This window comes from Saccopteryx leptura, chromosome 1 (genome assembly GCF_036850995.1).
Source record: "Saccopteryx leptura isolate mSacLep1 chromosome 1, mSacLep1_pri_phased_curated, whole genome shotgun sequence".
In the NCBI taxonomy this organism is placed as follows: domain Eukaryota; kingdom Metazoa; phylum Chordata; class Mammalia; order Chiroptera; family Emballonuridae; genus Saccopteryx; species Saccopteryx leptura.
Genome location: NC_089503.1, coordinates 119,647,649 through 119,674,195, shown reverse-complemented (window position 1 = coordinate 119,674,195; position 26,547 = coordinate 119,647,649). Strand labels below are relative to the sequence as shown.

The 26,547-nt window shown below is 41.0% G+C and overlaps 1 protein-coding gene across 2 annotated transcripts in view; it reads left to right on the top strand.

The window, feature by feature from the left end:
• The window catches only part of BASP1 (brain abundant membrane attached signal protein 1), a 75,308-nt gene that overhangs the window by 24,955 nt on the left and 23,806 nt on the right, over positions 1 to 26,547 (top strand). Inside the window, exon 1 of one of the 2 annotated variants that reach the window (XM_066374135.1) lies at positions 1,679 to 1,876. The exons of the other annotated variant lie outside the window; for it this stretch is intronic. The gene's annotated coding sequence lies outside the window, so the exon portion shown is untranslated. Of the gene's footprint in view, positions 1 to 1,678; positions 1,877 to 26,547 lie in introns of those variants that run through there. 2 annotated transcript variants of the gene reach the window in all.

The following is a 26,547-nucleotide window of genomic DNA, read 5'->3' as shown; positions in this document are numbered from 1 at the left end:
CTAAGAAAACTCCACCAACAAAGTCCCCACGTTTTTCTTACCACCCTTGTTTAAAATGTGGACATTTCTAGCTTGTATACATTTGTCTAATTTGATACGGCAGCCTGTGAACTGTGAATACTTGTTCATTTGGGTACACTAGTATTTCCACTGCAAAACCTCTGGCTTGGTACTGGGTTGACACGGCCACGCCACTTAATTAAATGTAGTTAATTTCGGATAAGTTGTTTTTCTGTTAAGCAAAAAAGGACTTACCTTTCCCTGGTTGAATGCAGATCCCCTTGCCACTGGCGTCTATTCCCTTAAATATGATTACATTTTATCACCCCGATTTTGGAGGATAACCCTGCCCCTGAATCGAATCGATGCCCAGGTCAGGAGGGCAGATCCACCCTGAGGGGAAACCTCTACCAGTCAGTCGTTTTCTTTGCTGGTACACCGGCGAGCATGAAAGCAATCCACACGCAGCCAGAGGGCGCCCAAATGCCGCAAATAAAAGTTCCGAAGGCTCACGGGTTTTGCTGGAAGATGAAATTGGCTTTTGTCTAATGAAAGAGCTACCGTTGTAAACGATGTCCTGCAATGTTATCTTTTGCATTTGCTTCTTGCCAACAGATAAACAAGGTGAGCGTGGTTCCTCACCTTGGTGGTTACTTTCTGTCCGGTTGTTCAACAAAGAGGCAGGCCCCAGGACTCCCCGACACTCCGCAGTTGGCTGGCCCCCGCTTTGACTTGTGCGCTTCTCTGAGGGTTGCTTCGGCTAACCCAGTCTTCTCGAGAACTGATTGTCTCCATTATATCAGAGAAACACGCATATACAAAAACCCCGACGTTTCCTTTCCTCGGAGTCCTGTCTTTCCTCTCTCGCTCAAGTCCCCAGAGCGTCCTCGCAGGGCGACGTTCCGCCCGCCCCGCCAGTTGGACCTTAAGTCCTGGTGCTTGCCCGAAGCCGCAGCCTCCCCTCCCAGTTCAACCAGGGAGCGCGCGAGCCTCCCACCCAGCGCGCTTAGACAGCGGGACACCTCCCAGAAGTGCCGGCTCTAGGGGGCCATCCTCCACCCCGCCCATCCTTACGAGCGGAGGGGAAGCCACCGGTTGACCCCCAACCTCACTGCCTGCCAGGGTATAGGCATCTCAGCCGGAGGTCGCAAGCCTACGGAACTGGGGTGCTAAGAAGGGTATCCTGTGGCAGGGGGCGTCACTCATCACCTCCAGGCAGCCCCTTAAGTCTGAGAGAGAGCAGGAGCTTTTCTAGTCTACTGTTCCAAACGGGAGAGAGAGAGAGGCTCCCCCACGGACAGCCCCGGCACAGCGGGGGAGGGGAGGCGCCAGGGCGGGGGGCCCAGAATGGAGGGTGGTGCGGAGGGAATGGGAAACCCACATAAAGGGCAAATCAAGAGAAGCAGGAGGAGTACAGGGATGGACGGGTAGGGGAAAGGGGGGGACCACCGGGTGGGAGAAGGGAGGTGACGGGGGCTATGATGGAGGGGAGGGGATTTAGGGAGCGCACGGAGATGGAGGGGAGTTTAGGGAAGGCGGGCGGGGCCCCGGGATGGAGAGGAAGGAGGGGAGGGAGGCGGGCGGGGTAGCTGGAGAGGGAGGCTGGGCGGGCGGACGCGGCGGGGGAGGGCGCTGGGCAGGAAGGGGAGGGGGAGCGCGAGCGCAAGAAATGCAGAGGCTGCAGCGGCGGCGGCAGTAGCGGCAGCGGCGACGGCGGCGGCGGCAGCGCTCCAACTCGCTCCTCGCTCCGGGCTCCGCCGTCGAGCCGGAGAGAGAGCCTCCGCCAGCGCCCAGACACCCGGCCAGACGACGCCAGGGACCCGGGCCCCTCGGAGGCACCGCGTTCACCCAGGGGCGGCGCAGGCACCCAGAGCCGGTAAGGAGGCGCGTCCCAGTGGCCCCGTCCCACCGCGAACCAGGGGCGCCGGCAACCCCGGGGGCCTCCAGTCGCCTCCTGCACGGAGCTCCGCTCCCAGGCCCTTAGTCCTCTCTCCGCGCTGCTGCTTGGGTGGAGAGGTGGTGGTGGTGCAGGGCTGGACTAGACGACTCTGGGCGTGGGGTTCCTCCACGACGAGGACTCCTTCGCACTTCGGGGATCTGGGATGGTGGGGGGCCTTCGAGGTGGGAGGCTTCAGCCACCCGCAGGGTGGAAAGGATAGGAGGGATAAAGAGTCTGATAAAACCGAGTTGGGGCGGGGAGTGGGTAGCGGGAGAGGAGCTGCTAGTTGAAGAAATTGCCGAACGCGAAACCTTTAAGCCTAAGGAGTCCCTAAGAGAACGTTTTATATCTGTCATTGGAACCTTCCACGCCGGGAAGAAAGCGCTTGGTGCTAGGGGCGCAGCAGTAAAAGATGGAGGGTGGGGATGGGGTGGGGCGTGAGTAAGGGGAGAGCGAATATGGGGAATCTGGTCTGATCAGAGGAAGGCGGTGGGATTTTTGGTTTAGTAGATGGGTTTCCCGGACCAGTGGGACTCCTGAATCTTGGCTTGGGGAGGCCAAGGAATGCGAGGTTCACAGGACAACGTGTCTCCAGAAGCACATACGAGCGGATCAAATCCCCAGCCTCGGACGTGGCTGAATTGCATTCCCACTAACCTGTGGGCCGCCGCTGAACATACCATTTTTTCGAGTCTTCGGTGCAGTGTGCACTGGGCGTCTTCACTCGCTGCCACACAGCCCGGAGGGTGTGAGCTTGAACCTGACCGCGCGCGGCCCCTAACGGCCCAGCCCCGCTGTGAGCAAAGGTTTGGGGTTTTGCAGGTTTTGCCTAAAGCATTCACTCTCAAACCCGCTGCCCGGTTCCTGTTCCTTCCCCCCCCCCCCCGAAAAATAAATTGCAGAATCCCTGGATCGGATCGTACACACAATGAGCGGCTACAAACCGCATTCTTTTCATGAATATTCATCGAACGCTTGGCTGGACTCCTTATCTGCTTCCCCAGAGATATTTCCGCCTTGAAACGAACTCCGTGGACAGCCTTTGCTTGTGTAATTTTCACCCTGCTGAAATGAGCACAACGTACATTGGGTGCATTTTTAATACCTGGAACAGGGTTGACACACCTCGGTTTCCCGTGAGGACAGTAGCACATATGTGGCGGGTTAAAATCAAACACTAGCACCGAGGTGGTCTTCCTACCAAAGGGGTGTGGACCAACACCCTTACCCACCTTCCCTCGGGATTACAGCCTAGGCTAACAGATCCACAGTGCTGCGGGCAAAATGAATGAATCGGGACTGTAATTACCTATTCCTTTGTCTTGGTGTCGCGCATGCGCGGGAGAGCAGGGTGTGGAGGGCCCGGGCAGCAGAGTCTGATCTCTCCATCACCCACCCACCCCACTCCCTTCCGAGGCTGAAGAACAAAGGCGTTTGCCTTAAATGTTGCGTGAAACCCTGGGGCGCAAATGGCAGTCTCCCTCCCGGACCGTCCCACCTCCCACCCACCCCGTGTATGTTTCTTTCTTTATCAGGCCGTCTCTCAACTTTGGCTTTCTTAGTGATTTCAATGGACTAAAACAAGATTAGCCTTTATAACGAGGGCAGACTGTGTATTAAATATATTTTTAATGGAGCATTGTTATTTTCCTTTCTAGTGCTGTCCATTGTCCTTTTCCTAGTAACATTGCACTGCAGTGATGGTGACTCTTAATTTGCATCAATTAACTGTCTGACAGATATTTTGCTGCTGGTCATTTGATTAAGGGACATTGGTTTCACTACTTGGGAAAAATTGAAACATCTTTGCGTTTGTAAGGAACAAGATGGCCTACAAAAGCCAGAGTTAAGAAAATGGTTACCTACCTGGTCAGGAACCTAACCCTTTCATTTTTCTCTTCTTACCTCATTGTTTTATTAGGAATCCGAAAAGGCAAACCCCATGGAGATGAAAATCCACTCATGGGGGAGGAAAAAGGCAATGGACTATTGCAGTGAATATGGTTACCTTCATTATGCATTTTCTTTCTTTTTTCTTTCTATATCTAATAGAAGCCATAATAGATATACCTTTGGCTGATTTTGTTTCCAATAATGTATTATCCAGGTTATGGTTTTTAGATTTCTATTTGGGCTACTTTGTTTTACCATCCAAATGGGAGACATTGTGTATATAAAATAGGAGCTAAATATATTTTTGCAGGGGTAAATATAAGAATTTTATGCTTAAGTATCCCCAGTACACTGTGGCAGGACAACACATGGCAGGAAAATGGAAATCATCTCTTTTATTCCTTCTGATAAAAACTTGAACCTATAAAGGGTCTCTTCTTGGTAGGATGGCTGTCTGACACCTGCTTCATTCCTTAGTATTGAGGGGTTTATTATGGTTTTAAGGCTTATATGTAGTTTTTCCTTTTTTTCCCCTTTTCTTGTAAATTTTTTTAAGAGACAGGTGAGTTGGAATATAGTCCGATAGCAAATATTGATATATATCAATATACCTCAAATTCAACAAACCTTAGGTTTTTGAGCAAAATAATTTTCAAATAGAATTTTTAAAAAAGATCAGTTACCTTATTATTTTAGCCAGCTCTATTTTTATAAAGCTTTAGCAGGTGGAGAAAGGAAGCTAATTGGGCCTTTTGACAAAAATGTGCTAACAGTGACAATATGGACAGTGGCATTTTTGTGCTTAACTAGTGTTTATGCTTTCATTGTGGCCTGTGGAAGAGAACCCTTTCTCCCCCAAGATCACCCTAATTAAAGCATCCAATGGAAAGAGCTCATTCAGCTCAAAGGGCTCCAGCTCCCTGTTCTCAGAGGTGTCATTATTTGTTTGTGTGTATGTGTGTTTAATTCACATTAATAACAGTTTTAAACCATTTTCATTACATGGCCAAGATAAGTAGAGTATGAAAAACTTATATTTGGGTGAGATTTGATCCCTGCAAAATAGATATCTTTGTTTTTTATTGTAGTTTTATAAAAAATTGCAAAACTCACAACCATTTTTGAAGCAATGAAGTTGCTATGTATATATACTATATATATATATGATATATATACCCTTAGCTATAAAATAAATCTTGTTAATAATATAGAATTAAACTAGTTGGTATAGAATATCATTTTATGGGGCTTCATATTGGGCTTTGGAAAATAATTTTCTTTCTAAATAAAAGGGAGAGCCTATCTAGTCTACTAAGAAGCTCATTTCTGTTTTCTACCCAAGTGTGTCCCTAAAACAAATGGGTTTCTTTGAACATCTTAAACTAAGGTGTTCATTTAGAGGCTTAAAAACTCACATTAAGCCCTGCTGAACTTTAAAAGCTTTAATAAACGATGTTTTCCAAATAAAGGATTTATAAAATTGTTTTGTCTTATTTCTACGATCTCTTGTAAATTTTTGTTTCGAAAATATTCGGTAAAGGCCCATCAGTTATTACTTGTTAAAAGCATTTGCCTTTGGTGTATGATTCTGTTGAAAGACATGCTCTGGTTTGTTTAGGCTTTTGTTTTTCTTATGCGTAGTTTCTTAACCTACTCATTTTACACCTTCTTTATCAAAAGATTAATACCTTCTTAATGCTCCTTTTAGCTGTTAAACTGGAAACCAGGTAAAAATCTTGGGTACACAGACAAGGGGAAATGATGTAGAATCCCCATTTTATCAACTTACTGATCTTTCATTTATTCCGTTTCTTTAAGACTTAAAGTAACTCATTGCAACATGAAATTTACTCTTTGGCTTAATTATGGTGAATAAATATCAAGAAATGACTTTGAGATCAGAATTTAAAAAAAAAATACACTCTTTTATTTCTTTAGAAATTAAATTTAATGGGGTGACATTGATCAATAAGAATACGTAGGTGAACATCTTATAGCATTTGCACTGTTGATTGCAATGTGTGCCCTTCACCCAAAGTCAAATCATTTGGAGTACACTCTTGAGGCATTTGGGGGAGATTTTTTTGAGGTTTCTTAGGGCATAGTGGAAAGCAACTGGGTTTGGGAAGTCTCTATGCACTGGCGGGGTCACTTTGGGCAAATTACTTCAAATCTCTCTGGATTACTGTCTTCTGTTATAAAATTGAAATAGTAATTCCTATTTTCAGGCTATATAAGGACCACACATATGTGTAAGAGAAGTGCATAAGGGCAATGGCTGGCCCTTAGGGGCCCCTGGACCTCTCAGTCTGCATTTCAATACATTCAGTGTTATTGATATCACTAACTTGTTTCTGTATATTGAGCTGTGTTTTAGTTTTATGTTGATTAATCAATACCTTAGGGTTCTGGGTGTATTCAGTCAGAAGTGAGATATCTCATTCTCAAAGATACTAATATATCATAATCCCAAACTTCTGTTCTTATGGCTATAGATATTTGAAATTCTGAGACACTGCATGAGAATTTAACCAAAAGTGGACTGAATGAATGAATGATGGCCACTCTCATTGAATTCCCCATGGCTTCATATGTAACTCAAGAGATGTTCTTTTGAGAAAATACAGGGGTAGTTTTAAAACCACAGACGTTCCCAGCCTGCCAAAGGAAGGTGTTTGTATAATGCCATTCCCATCGCAGCTATTAAGACAGACATCTAGGTAAGTGAGAAAACATGTCCAGTGAACCCTATCAAGAGTAAAAGGCAACCATAGAGCTAAATTCTTACCAGGATATAGTTAAGTTATAATTTTGAGAAGACACAAGCCCAAGAAGCACTGTGATTAAACAGCATTCTTTTTTTCCCTCTGGAGGTCAGAAATGGGAAGTGGATACCGAGAGAACCTCATAGTGTGTTTTCCTTCTCACCCTAAGGATTTAGTAAAAGGTGAAAGATTGATACGCTATGAAAATAAACCAGAGCATATGTACCCTACGGATTTAAATAATATAAAATTCAGGCTTTCCAAAAGCAGTAGGCTTTTTTGTTTTAACAAAAAATCAGAGCTATCTTGACTAGCCAAGACCATAAGTGAGGGGAGGTTGTGACTGAGCAGGTTTCGAAGTCTAGGAATAAATTCCTGAAAGCTGTAGAGACTGAGAAATAGAAACCATCTGCTAGCACCACAGGGGCACAGGGCATAAGGAAACATTTCAAGATAATATAAGAAAATGGTGTTTCAGTGGGGAAGGTAAAGCACTTCCCCCTTATCACTTAAACATTCTATGAACTTTGTTGAGTTGATTTTGTGGTGGTGGTGCTTGTTCATTTTAGACGAGAGTGGAAGAGGTGGGCTCATTGGTATGTTTTTTGGACTTTTCTCTAATATGTACACTGTGCAGGGAGTGTGATCGAAAAACATGGTTTGGAGGTTAGGTGTGGTGGATTTGGACTCTGGAGCCAGATTCACCGGGTTAAGAATCTTGGCTCAGCCATTTTCTAGCTGTGTGAATTTTGGCCAGTTGCTTAGTTTCTCTGGGCCTCAATCCCCATCTGTAAAATGGGGGTTACAATACAGAGTTATTATAAGGAATAAGTGAAATCCTTAAACACTTAGGCATTTGTGTTTTCTCTTTTTCCTTTTGTGACAATGCCTCACACACTCAGTACATCTATCTTACTTATGCACATTCATGGTAAAGTGGGTTGAAGCCCAGATTTCCTGACTTTATCTGCTACATCTGTGGCTGTTCACGTGCTTGCTCCAGAGAGGTCATATTGCCAGATAGGTTGGGGGTGGGAGATGCCTTGAAGAGAGTAGTTGGTAGGACATTACAGTTTGTGGTTTAGAATAATCCTGACACATGATACTTGAATATGTGGCCAAGACTCTTGTCCCAGTTTCAATAGTCTAATGTGATACAACCCCAGCCTCTATATGAAATTGGCATTGAAATGAAGGGAAAAAATCTGAAAGTCCTTGGACCTTCAGAGACCTTCAGGGAAAGGCTCACTCAGAATAGACTTCATTCATTTTAATTCCTGAAAGTAGTTCAATCAAGGGTCATTAATTGGCATTTGAAAAGAGTGTCTTAGTCATTAGTACTAAGATTGATATAAACCAACTTACATATTTAAAATTCCAAGGACACACATGGCACAGCCTTTCACCTTTCCACATCCCCACTACCTCCATTCTGCAGTAAAGCTTGTTATTATGCAGGAATGTAAAGGTGTTGTCACCTGTTGCCACTCTTTGGAAGTAAATATCTGCATGAAGAACTGCTCCTGGTCCTAGTGAACATGAGCAAAATCCTTAAGTCATACCTTTTCTAGTGTGATGATGATGATGGCTGCTCTTATAAGGACGGTGGGTAAATGTGGTGCATTTGGTTGGCTCCCTTCATTTTCTTCATTACACTTCACTGGTGGAGGTATTCATTCAAATACCTTACCTGTAATTCTAACTTTGAGATAATCAGATACTTGTCAGCCATCTTCTAGCTATGTAGTCGGGTTATCTGATTAGAAATAAACCAAGTCCTAAGTCTGTTAACTGGCTTTCATTCTGCCTCCATGCGTGCGGGATTCATTTGCAGAAACTTGGTGGAAACCACCCAGGTTATTTCCCAACAAAGCCTCACTCCTACTGTCCCTCCCTTCTGTCTAATTGAGTCAAACTCTTACTCACTGTCTGTAACTTAGAAAACAATTCCTACCACTTTTTTGAATCCAAATCTGATTCTGTGTGTCTCTCGCTGCCGCCCTCTCTCCTGTCTTCAGCAGAAAGAACTTCTACTTTTTGATACAAGACCTGTGTCCCTCGTCTCCAGTTCCAATCTGCTACTTCTTTACCTGCAATCCTTCCCCTCAACTTACCTCCCTTTGCTTCTTACATTATAGGCACACGATTTTCTTCTTATGCCAAAGGATTGTGCCATGTAGCAAAATAACTTTGCCTCGTAAAACTAAGTTTTAGTGCCATATGTTTTGTTTTCCTCCTAAAATGAACAGTGGTAGAAGGTTGGGGAGCTGCGGGTTGAGGGCACATGTTCAAAGAGAAGACAGTTGGTTTTATACTAATTTGGGGGCTACACAGCAAGTGGAATAGTAAAGCGTCAGGCCCGAGAAATGCTCGGGAAAGTCTTGGGAAATCCAGGCTGCTGTGTTGTGGGAGGTGATGGGTGGACCCTGATTACCAGTGTTATGGCTCATTGGTTTGAAAGCTGCATAATACATGAGATTTAATCTTTTTTTCTTTAATTATCATTTATAGTACATGGGGTGATTTAGAGGATTTAAATGGCTCTAAGTTTCTGAAATAGTCATTAAAATATGGAACTGAGGCACATGCTATTAAAACATTTTGCAAAGCTTAATATTTAGATGTTTGAAACTGATGTTCGCAATGTTAACTGTTTTCATTTGTATTTGGAACTGTGATCGTTTTAGATAAGCACATTTAAATTTCATATTTTAAGATGATCACCTTTAGACATTTCAATAAGTAGAGAATGAACTTTGATGAATTTATTTATTTTTTTTCCCAGGGAAATCAGCAAAAAAAAAAGCTTCACAGTTTTTATAATGCTTTTAATTATTACAGTTTTGCAGGTTCAGAAAAGGACATCTTCCTAAAATAAGCCCAAGTTAAAACCTCTTTTTTTAAGTCTCTGAAGAAATAGATGCTAGAAAACAGTTGTTCCTGGTTGAGCTGTCTACATTACAAGTTTCCTGAATTGCCTGGCAAAGTGATTTTGAAAAGACCCACACCATTCACCCGTTGACAGCCATTCAAAGCAACATTACCACCTAGGCTAATGAATTAGCCAAGGTAAATAGTAATAAGATCTAATTGTGGATATAGTATATTAAAAGGGGAAACAACAACCACCATCTAGTAACTGAGAACATTCTTATTTCTTCAGGATATGTAGAAGAAAGTTCTCCTTAGATTTGTTGGATCTTTGCAGAACACTGTCTTAAGCCTCTCTGAGCTTGTCTTGGAAACAGTAGGGGCTATAGGAATATTTGCTGTCTTTGACCTTTACAAATGTTCTCAGCTGTTTCAACAGAGGATAAGCAGCTTCTTTATTTGCCTTTGGCATATTTAAGATGATGGGGAAGTGGAGAAAATCTAGAGAAATCAGTGATTTGCAGCTGGGGAGATTTGAGGTAACTTTCTCCTTAATTCTGCATTTCACTAATAAGGTAAGCTAAGGTTATGTGACTAAATACATTGTTATGGTTAAACAGGTGTTCTGGAATATTCTCTGAATGACTCATTTTCTTAAAGAGAAAAGAAAGAATTTTAGCTAACAATTGATGGTGACAAATAGCCCCTGGGTCTTCTTGTGATAACCCAACCTTGGTGAATACCACTGTGTTGGCAGGAGGGTTTATTGTGGCAAAAGCATTTCCTCAGTAGCCCTGGTGATCTTTGTTGAGACCTCCAGCTTTGAAATCCCAGGACTTACCCAACTGGACTGTAGAAGCCTGGTTCCAGAAATTTCAGTGTTTGGTTTTTCAGACAAATAGCAACAAGTGTTTGTCCCGATGTTCTCAAAAAGGTTGTTAAGACAAGATTGATAATGGTTTCTCAGGTATGTGTTTCTTCATGTTACTCACATCTAAATGTTACTTAACTGTTCTCTCAAATCCGGTGCCATGGTTGACTAATGAAAAGTCTCACTAAAGATTTCATTGGTAAGAGACAAAATTAATAGCTCGCTTTATTCACCTCTACTTTTTCTATTCAAGCTGGCTTTGTTTCTACCATCTAGAGAGCTTAGCTTTGATTTCAGCTGTACTAAAGTGTTCTGGGTGGGTGGTTGTCTAAGGAGACCACAACTGGCCACAATGCAGAGCAAAGTAACTACACGATGGAATTATAACACATGATTTCACTAAGGTAAGAAATGTGGTTTTAGGTACAGTACACTCCCAATGGGAAAAGTGTTCTAGGAATAGCTCTAAGGTATTATGTGTAACTTACTACTAATCCTGAATGCAGAAGGTGTAATAAAAAAGTGAACCTAACAAAAAAAAAAAGAATTCTCAGTAGTCTTCATATCTCTCCCCTTCAGCCAAACAACCATGTTAATTAGCTCTTCCTGCTTAAAAAATGATCACTTTGTTGCACTATAAACTTTAATGCTGTCAATAGTAAAACATTTGTTTTGACTGTATTCTCGCTTCCAGCAACAAATATTAGAATGCTCAGAGAAGTGGTGGTTAGAGGGAGCAGTTGGCAAACCAGGACGAATGCACTTCTTTAGACCGAGAAACTCTACTTGCAGGTCTCATTCCTGTATTGATCCTTATTGGCTAGGCATATCACCAAAGATAGGATCCGTTGTCATTTCTGTAGTGAGAGCCAAGAATCTCACAGGAAGGGCAAGGAAGTCCAGGATGATGTCATAGTGCAAAAAAATGTTACTGCTATTTCTTAGGGGAGTGAAAAAAACTCAAGCCAGTTTTGAGTTGGGCATGATTCCTGTTGGAAGAGGGTGTGAACCGGGGGAGACATAGCTGAAAAGCAGAACAACATCCAAACTCTTAGGGTATTTAACAGTTGTTAACTTTAGCAGCACGCAGCATGGCAAACCAGCAGGCCCTGACACGTTGGCAATTGTTTGCATAGTTTACCTGGTAGAGAAAATATCTAACTGCTAGAACAAATGTTTTAGAGCACTAATATGCACCGTGGTTAGTGTGAGGTTTAATTGGCCGGGACACATTTCCATTTAAATCGGATTCTGATAACATATTTAACTACTTCCCTTCCTAATTAAATAGTTCAGCCATGAGACAGGGAGGGGCCCTGTGAACAACAGCATTCCTTATTAAAGACTGAGGTTTTTAGAAACCCTCCTGAAAAGGAGGAAATGGCCATGCTTGAGGGAAATTCAGCACGGTGATTTTGCAGCCTGCAGCCTCGTGTCTGGATGGAGAGAGGGGAACACCATTCTTTATTTTCCGAGGAGTGTCTGTATTCCCCTTGTGCAGGCAGGGTTTCTGGTAAGTACAATGCAGGAAGCGATACGACATTGTTCTAGGTCAGCCATCAGTGTTACCTCTTGTTTCCCAGCCCCACGGCTCCCTCGTCCAGTGGTTGCAGGGCTGAAAAGAAAACAGCCCATGAGTGGAGGAAGTGAAGGGGGAGGAGAGGCTGGAGATGCGTATATGGTTATGTAAGTGGTGGAAGGCTCTGGTGGTTTGTGCCCGTGGTAGTCTATTAGCACTGCCATAATGAAATATCGCAGCCTGGGTGGCCTATGCAACAGAAATGGAGTTTCTCGCAGTTATGGAGGCTGGACATCCAAAATCAGGGTTCTGACAGGTTTGATTTCTTCTGGGGCCTCTTTCTTTGGCTTGCAGAGGGCTGACTGCTTGCTCTAACATAGTCTTGTAATCTGTCTGTGTCCCTGGTGCCTCTTCCAATATGTCCTAACCTTTGTTTATTTTTTATAAGTGCTATTGGATGAAAGGTTCACCCTAATAGCCTCATTGTAACTTAATCATCTCTTTCAAGGCCGTATCTCCAAATCCATTCACCTGTTGAGATACAGGAGTTTAGGATTCAGCAAATGAGTATTGGAGGAATACCACTCAGCTCATCACAGTTTACATTCTATACCAAGGAAGGTGATTCACAGTGAAGAACAGTTTGAAGCTTCTGTGCAAAGTGCTGCTTCCCGTGTTCCTGTCGTCAAGAAGGGAGTGGGGAAAATCAGTAACACTTGAGACCTTGGCTTTATGCTCACAGGTTCATGGGGGCCTAGCATAAGTGTCTCACCTGAAACATGATGTGGAGAGGTTAATTTTGCTAAGATTCACATGGCTAGAAAAACTAGAGTCTGACCTGGGATTCACAGCCACGTTTCTTTGGCTTCATTGTCCTCCAAGGGTGACAAAGGGTGTGTGTAGGTGTCATTCCCTCTGTTGTACTCATGATGGACATGGGTACATGGAAGAGGCCACAGGATCCTTTTCAACATGGTGCTTTAGGCAGCTGTTACCAATCAATAGGCATTAACATATAGTGAAACTCATTTTTCATTCCAGCACTATATTGTACATTACCGCGCTTTCCTTCTGCCTGAAAGCTTTTTCATTAAGTTATTTATATACACAAATTTTACAAGAGAATGCACAAAAGAAAGGAGAAGGATTTACTTAGTGTATCTAGTGTAAAGAACTAGCTAGTCATGAGTAAATTAGTTATTCTGAGAAAGCCCACTTTAGAAACTCCTTCCAACAGTGGCAATGGAAAAGGGCCCTTTTTATTCTTTCTAGATGGGAGAATTGACCAGATGTGCAGCCCTGTTTAAAATTTTGTTCGAGCACTCATGCTTATTGGTAGAGATTCACCATACAGAATGCTTCTAGTGGACAAGTCTTTTTGAATGGAGACTTGAAGACATTAGAAGATCAAGGCTTTAACAAAAGCACACGTGGGAAGAATGGCTAGAGTTTTTCTAGGCTTCTATACAGTGGAACACTAAGGGGGAAGTAAGAAGTGCTAGGAATCACATGAAGTCTTTGATGACACAAAAGTCAAAGCTAATGAATTTTGGGGTCTTTCCAGGCAATAAAACAAGTAGTGATACTTAAGGGATTCTCTGAGGGGCATTCTCAAGAAATGTGGATGTTGACACTTAACCCTTTTGAGAGGCTCTTTTGAAAAAAAAAAAAAGCCATTTACAACTTTTCGGGGTGCCCTCTCAAATGATGCAATTATTGCTTTCTGTTTCAAATTTCAGGTCATGTCACATTGTATTATCTATGGCAATAAAAACATTACCTCATTAATCCACAGTCTAATTGAATATAACAATTCAATTTTACTGTACTAGACACCACTGGCCCCAGAATAATTGAAAGGTGGTACTGTTCAATATCTCCCATAAAAATTTTTACTGGTAACTTATTTTCTGCACAAAACATGTGATGTGAGTTACTGTAGAATATTTTATTTTAACTCTTTAATTTGTGCAGCCTCTATTTGCAAGCCAGTGTCCATGGTCTTCTTTTAGTGCTCTCTCTGTCTAGCTCAATAGCACTTTCTTCCATCCATTCCAGAAAGCAAGACTTTTCCTGGTAACAAATATCTACCAACTCTACTTTGCAATTATCTCGCATATATGTCTATTTCCCTTGTTGAGGAAGAAAATCTTTCCTTTACCTTCCAAGGTTCTTCTGGCTGGTCTCATAATCAAATTGAGATCGATTAGAATTAAAAGTTTAATAACAGGAATACCACCTTCAACTAAAGACAAAAAGAGATGTTGAGGATAGAGATTCAGTTATGGGAGGTTACCAGGAAAAGCATAGGTAACAAGGGCAAAATTGTTATTTAGATTTAAGTCCATGCCTTTTGCATTGATAATAATTTCTAGGGATTTAAATATCTTCCTGATATAGTGAGAGAAACATCTTTACAAATAGAGATTTCCGCAAAAGGTCCTTTTACAAAAGCTAACTTTTACTTGATTTTCAGAGCTTCTCCTATGTCTACTGTTTATTAAAATTAGCCAGCCTAAAATAATCAATAGCCCAAAGAAGCACATTTTTGGTTGCTGAACTCTGCTCCTCTTCACCCACTTCTAAGCCATAAATCTAGTTCAAAGCAGCTATTCCTGGCTTTGATTACTGCCCCAAACTCAAATCTAAGCATGACATTCCTGTGCTTAAGACATTATATCATGACCTTCTGTCATTCTTAGAATAAAATATTAAAATCCATTGGATCTTACATGTTCGCCTCCTGTTTCCATCTTAGACTCGGCTTTCATTCCCACTCTTACCCAGCCCCTGTTCTCCAGCCACACTGCCTGCCTTTCAGTTCTCCAATGCTCCAGGCTCTTGCTTACTGTTCCTTCTGCAGGGAATATTCCTCTTCCCTTCCCACTGTTCAAGTACCCTTCAGCTTAAATTCCACTTTCTTTTTTTTAAATGAGAGACAGAGAGGTAGACCAACAGGAAGTGAGAGAGATGAGAAGCATCAATTCACATTTGCATCACTTTTAGTTGTTCATTGATTGCTTCTAATATGTGCCTTGACTGGGTTGCTCCAGCTAAACCAGTGATCCCTTGTTCAACTCAGCGACCTTGGGCTTCAAGCCAGTGACCTTTTCTCACACTCAGGCCAGTTGTGCCTGTGCTCAAGCTGGCAACCTCGGGGTTTCCAGCCTGAGACCTCAGAGTCCCAGGTCTACACTCTATCTACTGAGTCACCACCAGTCAGGGGAATGCCACTTTCTTAGAAATGCTTTTCCTGACTATCTCTACACTTCTTGTAGCACTTGCTATTTTTTGTCCTGCATTTAGGAAAAGAGGATTATTCAATGTCTTTAAAGGCAAGGAGGTGTCAGTTTTTGACCCATAACAATGCTTTATAACAGTTTTGATATATACCAGGACATTTGTTCAGTGTCAAAGGTTGCCTGTAGTCCATTATATTCATGGAGTGCCCATGTCTTTTGCTTTTTTTTTTTTTAATAAATTTTTATTAATGGTAATGGGATGACATTAATAAATCAGGGTACATATATTCAAAGAAAACATGTCTAGGTTATTTTGTCATTAAATTATGTTGCATACCCCTCGCCCAAAGTCAGATTGTCCTCCGTCACCCACTATCTAGTTCTCTGTGCCCCGCCCCCTCCCCCTAACTCTCTCCCTCCCTCCCTCCCATGTCCTCCCAACCCCCACCCCTGGTAACCACCACACTCTTGTCCATGTCTCTTAGTCTCGTTTTTATGTTCCACCAATGTATGGAATCATGTAGTTCTTGTTTTTTTCTGATTTACTTATTTCACTCTGTATAATGTTATCAAGATCCCACCATTTTGCTGTAAATGATCTGATGTCATCATTTCTTATGGCTGAGTAGTATTCCATAGTGTATATGTGCCACATCTTCTTTATCCAGTCTTCTATTGAAGGGCTTTTTGGTTGTTTCCATGTCTTGGCCACTGTGAACAGTGCTGCAATGAACATGGGGCTACATGTGTCTTTACGTATCAATGTTTCTGAGGTTTTGGGGTATATACCCAGTAGAGGGATTGCTGGGTCATAAGGTAGTTCTATTTGCAGCTTTTTGAGGAACCACCATACTTTCCTCCATAATGGTTGTACTACTTTACAGTCCCACCAACAGTGAATGAGGGTTCCTTTTTCTCCACAGCCTCTCCAACATTTGCTATTACCCATCTTGTTGATAATAGCTAATCTAACAGGGGTGAGGTGGTATCTCATTGTAGTTTTGATTTGCATTTCTCTAATAACTAATGAAGCTGAGCATCTTTTCATATATCTGTTGGCCATTTGTATCTCTTCCTGGGAGAAGTGTCTGTTCATGTCCTCTTCCCATTTTTTTATTGGATTGTTTGTTTGTTTGTTGTTGAGTTTTATGAGTTCTTTGTAAATTTTGGATATTAGGCCCTTATCTGAGCTGTTGTTTGAAAATATCATTTCCCATTTAGTTGGCTGTCTGTTTATTTTGATATCAGTTTCTCTTGCTGAGCAAAAACTTTTTATTCTGATGTAGTCCCATTCATTTATCTTTGCCTTCACTTCTCTTGCCATTGGAGTCAAGTTCATAAAATGTTCTTTAAAACCCAGGTCCATGATTTTAGTACCTATGTCTTCTTCTATGTACTTTATTGTTTCAGGTCTTATATTTAGGTCTTTGATCCATTTTGAATTAATTTTAGTACACGGGGACAGGCTGTAGTCGAGTTTCATTCTTTTGCATGTGGCTTTCCAGTTTTCCCAACACCATTTGTTGAAGAGGCTTTCTTTTCTCCATTGTGTGTTGTTGACCCCTTTATCAAAGATTATTTGACCATATATATGTGGTTTTATTTCTGGGCTTTCTATTCTGTTCCATTGGTCTGAGTGTCTATTTTTCTGCCAATACCATGCTGTTTTGATTATCGTGGCCCTATAATATAGTTTAAAGTCAGGTACTGTAATGCCCCCAGCTTCATTCTTTTTCCTTAGGATTGTTTTGGCTATTTGGGGTTTTTTATAGTTCCATATAAATCTGATGATTTTTTGTTCCATTTCTTTAAAAAATCTCATAGGAATTTTGATGGGAATTGCATTAAATTTGTATATTGCTTTGGGTAATATGGCCATTTTGATTATATTTATTCTTCCTATCCAAGAACAAGGAATATTTTTCCATCTCATTGTATCTTTTTCGATTTCCCTTAACAATGCTTTGTAATTTTCATTATATAGGTCCTTTACATTCTTTGTTATGTTTATTCCTAGGTATTTTATTTTTTTTGTTGCAATCGTGAAGGGGATTATTTTTTTGAGTTCGTTTTCTAATATTTCATTGTTGGCATATAGAAAGGCTATGGACTTTTGTATGTTAATTTTGTATCTTGCGACCTTACTGTATTGGTTTATTGTTTCTAATAATCTTTTTGTGGAGTCCTTCGGGTTTTCAATGTATAGGATCATATCATCAGCAAAAAGTGATACCTTTACTTCTTTTTTTCCGATATGCATGCCTTTTATTTCTTTGTCTTGTCTGATTGCTCTGGCCAGAACTTCTAGCACCACGTTAAATAAGAGTGGAGAGAGTGGACAACCCTGTCTTGTTCCTGATTTAAGGTCGAAAGTCCTCAGTTTTATGCCGTTTAATATGATGTTGGCTGATGGTTTATCATATATGGCCTTTATCATGTTGAGATATTTTCCTTCTATACCCATTTTGTTGAGAGTCTTAAACATAAAATTGTGTTGTATTTTATCAAAAGCCTTTTCTGCATCTATTGATAAGATCATGTGGTTTTTGTTCTTTGTTTTGTTGATATGGTGTATTATGTTAACCGTTTTGCGTATGTTGAACCATCCTTGAGATTCTGGGATGAATCCCACTTGATCATGATGTATTATTTTTTTAATATGTTGTTGTATTCGGTTTGCCAGTATTTTGTTTAGTATTTTAGCATCTGTATTCATTAGAGATATTGGTCTGTAGTTTTCTTTCTTTGTGCCATCCTTGCCAGGTTTTGGTATGAGGGTTATGTTGGCCTCATAAAATGTGTTTGGAAGTATTGCTTCTTCTTCAATTTTTTGGAAGACTTTGAGTAGAATAGGAACCAAGTCTTCTTTGAATGTTTGATAGAATTCACTAGTATAACCGTCTGGAGAGTGCCCATGTCTTTTGAAAGTCATCTTTGGCAGCTGAGATGACTTCAGTTTATGGACAGTAAATTTTACCTCATCAGTTGTACTTACTATGAAGATGAATATCTGATGAATTCCAATTAGTGTAATGATTCTGTTTCCAGGCAGTAACCTTAGTAGTAATTGTTCTAAATCCCTGAGACATTACAAGCAATTAGTACTAATGGCTCATACATCTAAGTTTCCTTCCAAGGGAGAGTCTAAAGGAAGAATGAAATTATATATTGTTTGTTGGGAACAAATATATTATAACATGGACTCTTCCTGAAAGTAAACCACAAAGCGTTGAAACTGGGCTTTACATTTACATTTCTCATCCCTTCTTCCAAGTCATTGAACACAATGGGTCCTTTCCAGATCCCTCATCGTTAAGCAACTTAACCAATGTGTTTTTGTAACAGCCTTTGTGAAGTAGTATTTGAGCATGTGGTTTGAAATCTTAATTTACACTTTGGTTGATTATATGTAAATCTAACAAAATAAATAGGGATCTAGTCTTGATTCTATGCTGTGACCACTTACTCTAAACTGTGAGTTCTTCTAGGCCAGAACCTTGCTTCATTCATCTTGGATGTCAGTTTCCAGCACAAAACCTGGGGTCTGGTATTGGGTTGAAGGCCCAGAAGGGCATGTTTTATGGCGGCCTTGACCTGGCACTATACAAACAAGGCAAATGTCAGAGTGCTGTTCCTCGCTTTACTTTTATACACAGGAACCGGCTTGTAATGAGCCTTTTACAAACATCATGGTGTTTTTGAGGGGGAGGGGAGGAAGAGCACAATTAAGACAATTAAGACAACAGTTGTGATTTACTCCTCCACGCCTACCTGTGCCTGCATGTCCCCACGTTTTCATGTACTTCTTGATGGTCAGTATTCAGCTCTCCTTGTCTCACTCCTGACTGTCATTGTCCTTCGCAGGTCAGTGTCTAGTTTTTAAAGCCAATTCTTATTGATGGTATTCTCATTAAATTTTACAAATGTAGTTTTCTGCAATCATATGAAATTGATTTCTAAAGTAAGTTGTAGTTGTAGGTATGTACCACGTCTTCTTTAGCTGATGGAATACTACTTAATCATAAGAGATGATGAAATATTGCCATTTGTGACAGCATGGATGGACCTTGAGAATATTATGGTAAGCAGAATAAGTAAATCAGGAAAAACTAAGAACTATGACTTCACACCTAAGTGGAATATAAAACTGAGACTCATGGACACAGAGAAAAGTGAAGCGTTTGCCAGAGGGAGGCGGGGGGGCAGGGGAGAAAAGGGGGCCAAATATGTTGTGATGGAAATTATTTTGACTTTGGGTAATGATTATACAATGTAGTGAATAGTTCACATGCTATGGAGATGTACCTCTGAAATCTATGTGTTCTTATGGACCAATGTCACTCCATTAAATTTAATTTTGATAAAACAATAATAAAGTGACCTGTAGTTAAATAATAATGCAGAGTTCCAGTAAGGAAGTCTAATTTGACAATACAATTGACTCGATCTAAAACATTCTAGATATTGATACCATATTTGTAACATTTTTATTTTAACAGGCTTCTTTTTCACATGTTAAAACTAGTTACAGTGGAGGTGACTGCAGGATCTTTATTGTCTACACCTGTGAGCTGTGTTGGGGGTATAAGGCATCCTCATACCATTTGCACCATAAATACTTGCTACTTTTATTGCTAAATCAATACTGTGTCCCAAAATAATCTCATTTTCAAATAAACTCAACTCATGAGTTAGCCAATGGCATTCCGCAGCTGTGACTTCTTTAGCTTCCCCTTCTTCCTCTGTTGCTCCTACTCCAACATACATGTTAGCACTTCCATAAGGTCTGAAGGAGCTGTCCATCAGGACAGGGGCGGGCCTATACTCCAAAGGGTCAAGTCAATTTGATTTAAGTTGAGTGGTAGATTAGAAAGGACAGTTCTAGCTCTTTGCAATTAATTTTTTATTTTATGTACTATTTAGCGTCCCTAATTCACCATTCTGACTATTGGTCTCTCACATACCAAACTTCATGTTTTATTCTGAAGCCTTGGTCCGGGTTGTAGATTGCGTCCTTGGAATATGTAATTAGATAGAATGACATGGTATCAATGGTTGAGCAGCCATTTATGACACAAATGAATAACTGGGTGACTGATACACCATGTGATGTGTATTTCGAAGCAGTTTACTAGAGCATTATTATTATTATTATTGTTATTATTTTTAAAACCTCTGATGTGACTTGCTAGGGTGAAGGTATCATTTGGGTTTCGAAATTGGAAAATACAAACAGAAAAGTTGCTGTGGCTGCAGTACGGAAGCCGGAAGCATGATTGGTATAGATATTTAGATTCCAACATTTATTTCTGCTCTATATATTCATTATTGATTTGAACACTCATGATATGCACTTACTCATTTGAAGTCATAGGTAAAAAATTATTTTATATATTTAAAACATACAAGTATTGCTTCTATGATGAATTCATCCTTTATTAAAGATCAGTGACTTTTGTAAGTATATTTCTAAGACTAAGCTTTTTAAAAGCAGTTCAAATGAGCAAACAATGTGGGGAATGCAGTGCAATGTGGGGAAACACAAACCACATTAAAATATTGCACAATTAATGTTTGTTTATTGAATGAGTTGAGAAATGGATGCCAAGACTTATTTCCTTCCTTTTAAGGAGCTTTCTGTCAGTGAAGGCAAAGAAGTACACCAGTAATTACAGTGAGACAAGTGCTCATCTGTAGATAACATGGGATAGAAGTGTTAACCAGAAAATAGTCATTAAAATAACTATTTGGATCAGTCCTTACCTCACTCTTCTCTATTCTGCTGTCAGAACACCTCTTTGAATTGACCAAGCCATGTGAGATATTCCAAGTTCAATTGCTATCATTTAAAGAGTTTTCTGTACATATTGCTTTTGAGAATATAGAATTCAGGATTGATTTTATTTAATTCAAAGGTCTTAATCACTATGTAGAAAAGATATTTACATATCATTTTTTTAATCAAAAACAAAGTACTTTAGGTAAATGAATTAAAGAACAAGCCTTCCAAGAATAGTTAGTTCTTAAAACAAAGAATATGCTTTAGATCTTGAACAGCATCCTTACAGTAACTGAGGGACCCCTGGGGAAACGTCCCCAGCAGGCGCTGCTTCCTGCCAGCCTCACTGCATTCATTCTGGGTAACTCAGCTGGAAGAACAGGGAAGAACTGCTGTTGCTCTTCCCTTAAAGATGCAAAGAAAAGCTACAATGGTTTGCAGGATTCTTCAGCTCTTTATTTTAAGGAAGTTCTTCCTTGATCCAAGGAAGGAATGGTGCTTGCCCTTTGTTACAGAGAGATCTCTGTGTCCAAGATGAGATTACATGGACATGACCCTGAGGTTGCATGGAACATATGACAAAATAGTGTGTCTGTACAAACGAAACATTTTACCTTGATAAAACCTGCTTTGGAGAATGTTAATTCTACAGCTTCTTTGTACATTGGGTAAGTTTGCTGTGCTAAAGTTGACAGACCATTTTTCTATTAATGTTTTGTTATAGGAATTATATTTCCCTACAAATCTAGTCCTTAAATGATGGATTCTCTTGACTCTTGAATTGCAAATAGTTTACAGAGGGAGCTGCGACTCTGGAACATGATTTTTTTTAAGTCTCTCAATAAACTGGGGCAAGGTTGATAACCAATCTCTTGTCATTCTTCTAGGCTTCATTGTCTAGTCTGATTTGTACTCCTTGTTCTGTGTAATGACTGACTGACAACTGATTACTTCTCAACTCCATAGGGAAACATCCTGATTGTTGGTTCTCCTAGAACTTCAGGCAGTAGGTGGTCCAGAGTAATTGCTCAACGTGAATCAGAGATTGTTCTACCTTGGGGGAGAAAAGCAAAAATAGTCTATTATTACACGTATTTGAACTAGTGTATATATATATGTTTGTGGGGATCTTGGGCAAACCATTCAGAAAGCTAGTTTCCTGGTTGATAAATAGGAATTACAGTTTTTGCTCTCTGTGGATGTTGTCTCCTAAACAGTTAAATGGCTACTGAATAATGTCCTGAAAGCATGTCCTCAGAGTTTAGTTTTCATTCATAGTTTATAAAAAGACAATTGCTTTAGTAATGGGAATTAAAGACCGTACCATCTAGAAGTTGAGTAGTTTAAGTGTGGTGAATAATGGACAGTTTTATTTTTTATTTTTTTATTTTATTTTTTATAAATAAATTTTTATTTTAATGGGGTGACATCAATAAATCAGGGTACATATATTCAAAGAAAACATTTCCAGGTTATCTTGTCATTTAGTTCTGTTGCATACCCATCACCCAAAGAGAGATCATCCTCCGTCACCCTCTATCCAGTCTTCTCTGTACCCCTTCCCCTCCCCCTCTCCTTCATTCCCTCCCCCCACCCCCCGTAACCACCACACTCCTGTCCATGTCTCTTAGTCTTGCCTTTATGTCCCCCCAACGTATGGAATCCTGCAGTTCCTGTTTTTTTCTGATTCACCTATTTTACTCCGCACAATGCCATCAAGATTCCACCATTCTGCTGTAAGTGATCCGATGTCATCACCTCTTCTAGCTGAATAGTATACCATGGTGTATATGTGCCCCATCTTCCCTATCCAGTCTTCTATTTTTTTTACAGCGATTAAAAGCCTTTAAGCAAACTCTTGGCCAATACAGCAAGAGTCCATAAAAGAGTAGTGTCCTTAACATGTTCACCAAGTCCAAGTTGGCCCCATCACCATGCCAAATCCCTGAAAAATGCAACCCAACCACCGTTCAGTCTGTTAGGAGCTATCACAGGGAGCAGGAGTCCAGGAAAAGTCCACATCCAGGAAAAGTCTGCATGGCACTGGAATTGTTGTCACCATTCTATACTTTGCAGCTTATGTCCAAGTTCCAATGACCGCTGCTTCTAGCTGGTAATGATTCAGGTAGACTGGAAAAGCCATTTGCAGCATGCGTGGATATGGAGCTTCTGTTCTCCTCTGCCTGGAGAGATGAGAACAGGTTGCTTTTCCCTGGAGCTCTGCGACTGTGAATGCACACTTTTAATTAGATCCATATCTTAAGAAAAAAATCCAATAGACAGTCTTGATGTAAATAAATCACAACTCTGTATCAAAGGAGCTGTTTGTGCTGCTGTGTAATTCCCCTGAAATTTTCAAAAGCTGGAATTTTTCTGTATATCTTGAAAGCTTGTTAATGTAATCTTCCAGCCCAGGCTGCAGTAAACAACCAAGAATTCTCCATGGAGGTGTTGTAAGGAAGACAGATGTCAGGAAGGCTGTCTGATAGGGACACCAAGAACCCTCCTTGAACTCATCTGGAATTCTGTTGACATTTAAACACAGACTAAAAGTCTGTTAATATTAGTGATTTGGATTTTTATTTTGAAGGAGGAAAACCGCCTCAGTCTGTGGTTGAGTGAACTTGCAAGGCATTAACAGGTGTGGACCTCTGGAAATGAGGAGTGCAAATGAAGATTGTCACGGGCCCTTATGAGGTGTTCCCTGAGGTTGCTTTTTGAAGTCAGAGTACTTATATTGTCACCAAAGTACCGTAGTATGAGCCATGACATCTGTGTGGAGGCTGCTTAATTATATAAATGCTTATTGGGAGATTATTGTCTTTTCTTGCCCTCAGTCACATTCTCTTTCAGATGGATCTAAGCAATTTGACACTTTCTTTCGTTTGTGACTTGAAATATTTTTGGAAATTATACCTATCCTATTGTCGAGGTGCCTTTCTGTTTCTTCTCTATTTAACTTGATCTCTTTTTTCAGAACAACACTGGACTTTCTTCTTAAAGACATTCCAGGTTCATTTGGATCTCCTCATCATCTTAGTCTTCTTGCTCAGGAAAAGTGGTCTCTATTTTCAACCGACTCAATTTACATAGTTGGCTAGCTGAGTTTTTATTGAAACCAAAATAAAACTTCAAAGAAACCGAAGAAGCTTCAGCCTCCCCACTCTCCCTTTCAACTAACACCTACCCATGTTTATCTTGGACATAATTTAATGTTTATTTGATGAAACATGTAGTTAAGTGTTAATGGAGACTAATGCCAAGCCTTAGAACCATGTGCAGAAGCCTTTAATAATCTGTGTTGAGCATTTGATACTCTATGGTCATGGGTTTCTATAGAATCCATGGAAGCTTGGTGTCAAAATGCTTGTTTGGCCCCCAGATAGTCTCAACTGAATGTACGGAAGTGTGGCCACCACCACTTCACACTGAACCTGACCCCTCTTTCCTTCATCTGCTGCAACCTGTCCTCCCCTGCATCACACCATCTTCAGTTTGTCCTTTATTCCAGCACCATGAACTACATGTGATTCCTGATAAATATCAAAAGTGTGGAACAATAGGGCTGTTTAAACATGACTCATTATGAATTATATTTAAATATTGATATGACAATGACTTTTCAAAGAATATGCGGAAATGTCTTTTTCAGTGTAAACTGTCAATCGCCTGTTTTCTATTCAAATGTGATTATCTTTGGTGAACTTTTTTTTTTTTTTTTTTTTTTTTTTCTGAAGCGGGAAACGGGGAGGCAGTCATACAGACTCCCCGCATGCACCTGACCGGGATCCACCCGGCATGCCCACCGAGTGGTGATGCTCTGCCCATTAGGGCGTCACTCTGTCACGACCAGAGCCACTGTAGTGCCTGGGGCAGAGGCCAAGGAGCCATCCCCAGTGCCCGGGCCATCTTTTGCTCCAATGGAGCCTTGGCTGCAGGAGGGGAAGAGAGAGACAGAGAGGAAGGAGAGGGGGAGGGGTGGAGAAGCAGATGGGCGCTTCTCCTGTGTGCCCTGGCCAGGAATTGAACCCGGGACTTCCGCACGCCAGGTCGACGCTCTACCACTGAGCCAGCCGGCCAGGGCCTATTTGGTGAACTTTTAAGTATCTTTCTACTCAAATGAGGACTGCCCAGCTCTGACAGGAGCCTAGAAAAAGAGTATTGATTTAGAGTTTGCTCCGTTTAGCCCTGTAAGAAACCAATTTAGCTGATTCATTCAATAAAATATACAAATGAGTTGGTGAGTATTCCTTACCCCTCTGGAGTAATCAATCAAATTTGACTAAATAATACACACCGCCTTTAGCTGTTTCTGAAAGAAGGTATGCAGTATATGAAAGGCCCCTCACTTATTTTGTTTTTTCCTGGTAAACCATATTTGAAGTGAACAAACTCAAGGTCCAAATAAAAGAGGTCAGCGTTAGTACAGAAATCATCCCCCGCTTTCCCATGCTCAGAGGATATGTTCCAAGACCTCCAGTGGATGCCTGAAACCTCAGAGAGTACAAAACCCTGTATAATTATGTTTTATACTATACACATGCACCTTTTCACGTTTGGGAAGCACTATGACTTCTCTTTGGCATATCTGAAGTTCCAGCATCACTACTCTGTGCTTTGGGGCTGTTGTGAAGTAAAATAAAGGTGTGACTTAAACACAAGCACTGCGATACTCCAATGGTTGATCTGTTAACTGAGAGGGCTACTAAGTGACTAATGGGTGGGGGGAGATGCTGGACAAAGAGATGATTCAGGCACGTCCTGGGCAGGACTGAGCTGGTCAGTGAGAGATTTCATTATGCTACTCAGAATGGTACACAATTTCAAACTTGTGAATAGCTTATTTCTGAAATTTTCCATGTAATACCTTTGGATCGTTATTGACTATGGGTAAGTAATAAGTGAGTACTACTATTGCACGGGCAACAGAAGGCTGTATATTTGATGATAACCAGTGACCCTACATTTCCCCTAGGATCTGGGCCTCAGGGTCCTGCAGGATGTGTTGAGATAGCCCAGACCATTGATCTTTTTTTTTTTTAAGAAAGAAGCATCAACTGGTAGTTGCATCACTTTAGTTATTCATTGATTGCTTCTTATATGTGTCTTGACCAGGGAGTTCCAGATGAGCTAGTGACCCCATGCTCAATCTGGCCACCTTTGAATTGAAGAAAGAGACCATGGGATCAATGGCTGTGATTCCATACTCAAGCCGGCTACCTTGGGGCTTCCGACCGGCCATGTCAACATCCCAGGTGGACGCTCTATCCGCTGCGCACCACCGATCAGGCAGGCCACTGATCTTAATTCTTAATTACAGCTTTGGTTATCTTCTTCCCAGGGCCTTGCAAAGTCAGGTTGATCCAAGTTGGTACCCAGTTAAGAATTCAGATATATGTGGCATTTTTCTGCATCTGATAATCTCCTCTTACGCTTGAAAACAGAAACATTTTAGTGAAGCAAAAAATCTTCTGGTCTGGATATTTTCCAAGTCTGTGAATTTGTATTTATTAAAAATTCTCTTTACTGATGAGCACCATGGTAGTAGTTGGGTCTTTTTGGAAATGTCACCTCAGTGGTGTGGCGGCGTTTGCTTTTTCTTTTTCAATCTGTAGTCTCGTGTTAGGAACTGTTAAGAGGTATGCATTTTCAAGAACTCCACTAAATA